This window comes from Drosophila albomicans, chromosome 3 (genome assembly GCF_009650485.2).
Source record: "Drosophila albomicans strain 15112-1751.03 chromosome 3, ASM965048v2, whole genome shotgun sequence".
Taxonomy (NCBI): domain Eukaryota; kingdom Metazoa; phylum Arthropoda; class Insecta; order Diptera; family Drosophilidae; genus Drosophila; species Drosophila albomicans.
In genome coordinates this window covers 30,032,278-30,036,131 of record NC_047629.2, presented here as the reverse complement: position 1 = coordinate 30,036,131, position 3,854 = coordinate 30,032,278, and the positions used below count along the sequence as shown (strand labels likewise).

General features: G+C 34.7%; 1 long non-coding RNA gene across 1 annotated transcript; it reads right to left on the bottom strand.

The window, feature by feature from the left end:
* Positions 1–2,972: 2,972 nt before the first annotated feature.
* LOC127565522 (uncharacterized) lies at positions 2,973–3,316 on the bottom strand. Its single transcript, XR_007954844.1, has 2 exons — positions 3,285–3,316; positions 2,973–3,202 (listed from the first exon to the last, which is right to left on the bottom strand). It is a non-coding gene; the product is annotated as an uncharacterized LOC127565522 (long non-coding RNA).
* Between the last annotated feature and the right edge of the window lie 538 nt (positions 3,317–3,854).

Genomic DNA, 3,854 nt, shown 5'->3' with positions numbered 1-3,854 from the left:
AAAAGAAAATAATTTATATATCCATTAATAATTTAAATTAAAAATTACTAAATAATAGAGTTAGATGTGAATTATATTCAATTTATGTTGGCCCTATAAGGATTTTAAAAATCATTTTGTTGAGTTCAATTTAGTAAATTCGAAGATAGTTACTTTAATACTATGCAATGCATCTACGTTAAATTAACAATTACGAAAAGCAGATATGTATATTTATATCTGATATCTTTTCGAAAACACTTCAGTTGTCTTCAACAATCAGTTGCACATGCTTTGTTCTAAACATAACAATTTCCATGGTATAACCAGCTTATTTGCCCACTTTCATATCTGAAGGACTATTGAAAACTCGTTGCATCGCATACTTGTCATTAGTAATGTTTGTCGTTGTTGTTTCTATTGGCTTTGCCTATGCAGGAGTCCAGTTGTGTTCACCTCCTGCTCACCTCTTTCGTAGCACCTGCGCCTCGAAGCTAACCCTTCACCTGTGTCACCTGTGTGAGCTGCTGCCATTTTTGTTTGCTCTCACTGTGCACGCAGTCAACCTAAACGCTAGCTGCGTATGTGTGTGAGTGTACGGGTGTGTAAGTGTATGTATGTACACTGTACATAGTGGAGGACCTCTTCAGGTGGCAGAGCAATCGTATGTCGAAGCTGGCATTGAATTCTGGTCGACTCGTTAGTGCTTTCGTCTATATGAAAAGCAACTTTTGATGAATTTATTCGCTAAACATGTTTATTATTTGCTGGTAAATCACACAGCAATTTGCCAATTTTAAGCGTGTGTACATATAGTATGCACACACACACACACATACACATATGTAACATATGTATGTGGATGGGTGAATGGGTGGAGTGGAGTGTGCTTAGCGGCATTTGAGCACCAACCGGTCTGTGTGCTGTGTTGATTAATGGCCACACACAAACTAACAAACAATTTATCCAACACTCTGTGAAAATGTTACACGGACACGGGAACAGTCGCAAAATTTTGCCATGTTCAGCATGAGAATAAATATGAAGTATAACTTGGATGCCACTTTTATGTTGCAGTTGAATTTTCAAATTTATTTCAACTGCACTCGGATAGTTATGCGATGATTGAGTATGTGGCTGGCAAAAAATAAGATTTGCTCGTTGAGGTTTGTCCATTTAATAATAATTGAAATTTATTTGTGTGAGCACAATTTTTTTGATCATAGCTATGACTAGAGATTTGAATGTAAGTAATAATAAAACATTACGTATACGAAGCATGTGAAAATTCAATTATTGAATGTATATTATTTGTATCTTTTCATAAAACAGGATTCGCAGTTTAAAATATGTTCATTTAATTGTAATTCCCTTTTATTTGTGTGAATAACAACCACTAAATAATGAAATGTAATTTTCGACTACTTGAATACAAGACATAAAAAGATGCAAATTTAAAAAATGTAATAATTGAATTAAATATACGTGAACTCTTAGATGATAATAACAATTACTACATTCAAAATTACGTATACGTAGTCTTTTGTTTATTTACTACAAATAAATTAAATATACTGCTGCCTTCCAATTATTAAATTTCTGAAAAAAACTTCATATGCTCTGCATTGAATATTTTAAATAAATACGCAATTAAATCAAGGTTTTTACAAAGCTCTTAAGAAAAAATATTTAAAAAGAAGTGAATGTATTAATCGAATAAAATTTATGTAAACACTTACATATATAATAATAACAAATAATGATGACTAAGAATCCTAAAGTAACTGATGAATTTAGTTTATTTACTAAAGGGATTTAATTGAGAATGCTGCTAGCTTCTATAAAGCTTATTTCAGTAATTACAAAAATAAACAAATTGGATCATTTTAAATCAACAAACAAGAGCTGATTAATAAAAACTTTTACGCTTTTTACGTTTACTTGACAAATCAAATAAATACAAAATGTTGTTAGTTTTTAAGCCGCTCATTTTTGGATGAGAAAATCATAATATTTCTTTCTGTATAATTCCCATTAAATAGGGATACAATGCTCTGCCCAAATGATTTGAAATACTCATTTAACATTTGTACACAAAACTGAAATCAATTTGTTACTTGAATCGACACCGACTCCGCACCCCGTATCCTGCTCTCTCAGTTTTTGGTTTGGGTATCGGATTGGAGGAATTTGCTGCTGGCGTTGTTAATATTTTAAGCGCTGTAATTAATTTAAAGCCTTGTAATTAATAAGCAACACCAGCAGCAGCAGTAGCAGCATGCTGCTGCCGCTTGTTATCGTTGTTGTTGTGGTTTTTGTTGCTTTGCCATGACACCCTCAATCGGATTTTCAACAGTGGCAACAGATAAGCGTCATCATTAACACTGTGGCCAGCTTTTGGGCAGTTAAATGGGGGTTGTGTAAGAGGATGAATAGTGAATTATCTAAAATTGTTTTTAAGTAAGTTTCTGCCAAATTGTTTTTACTACTTTACTTAAAGTTACTTTAGTTGCAGCGACTAGACTGGAATTTAAATTAGTTGAAATGTTTGGAGGCAAGCGATACAGCAATTGCCGCTTGTTTTGTTTGATGATTCCAATCAGACACATCATCAATCACAATGCGGCACGCGAACACAAGCCACAGGAGAGTGATGGCAGAGGGGATAGCGGAGGGACAGTTGTCAGTTGGCTGCCCGATTGTGTTTTATTCGTAGACAATATACAAGTTTTCTTCCAGTCCCGTCATGTGTAGACACAAGATGCGAAAAGACTCACTCACTTCGTTTTGCCGTATATGCGGAACTGATTATCTACAAGACTCGTCGAGTATAAATTCTTGCCAAAGGGAAATTTAAATTTCCCTCGGCTGCGCTGGCAGAATTTGTACTCGACGTTTCTTGTAGAAAATATGCGGTGCAGCTCTTGCCGAAAATCTGTGCTTAGATTCTAGTGCGTAGTTCGGAATATGCAAAATAAAAATACGCTCAAAAATATATGCAGTAAATAAAATGTTTATTGTACTTCAAATTAAATGTATTTAAACTAAAACAATGAGTACTTAAAATTATATATTATCTAAACAGTTTTACTTATAACTAAATAAACTAATAGCTAAAAGAAAAAACTAATTTATTTCGCCGTTTTCTATATTCTTCGCCCTGAACAATGCCTTGTAGTTTCTATTTTTATCATCCAACGTAGCTCTTTCGTGGTCCTCAAAACTGTAAATATAAATACAAATATAAATATATTTTTTAATTTAAATCAGATTAGAATAGTAGTTTAATAATATTAACAACTTACCTCTTATTGTTTTATAAAAGACGCGCAGGAAAAATCAACTTTCTTGTACAACACTCACAAAACAAATGACAAATGATACACAAAATTGCACATGTTCGAGAAAAGTAGGCGTTAGGGAAATTACGCGTTGCGCTAAGAGGGCGCGTACACCAGACTCAATGCAAGAAGCATTCTACAAGACGAGTCATCTAACGATCTGCAGAAAATTCTTGCACATGTTCGAGAAAAGTAGGCGTTAGGGAAATTACGCGTTGCGCTAAGAGGGCGCGTACACCAGACTCAATGCAAGAAGCATTCTACAAGACGATTCATCTAACGATCTACAGAAAATTCTTGCAGTCTCCGTCTTGGCATGACACGAAACACAATTGGGTGCTTAATGCCATTGTTCATGCTGTTGCTGTGGCTGTTGCTGTTGCTTTTGTTGTATCGGCAGCCGTGACATTGCAATTTGATGCTTCATGTTCGGAGGCGTGCCACATTTGGGGAGAGACTCCAACTGTGGCAAGTATGGGAGAGAGAAGAACAAGGAGTATTGTATTCATAATCGCCAATTCATGCAGGAAACAG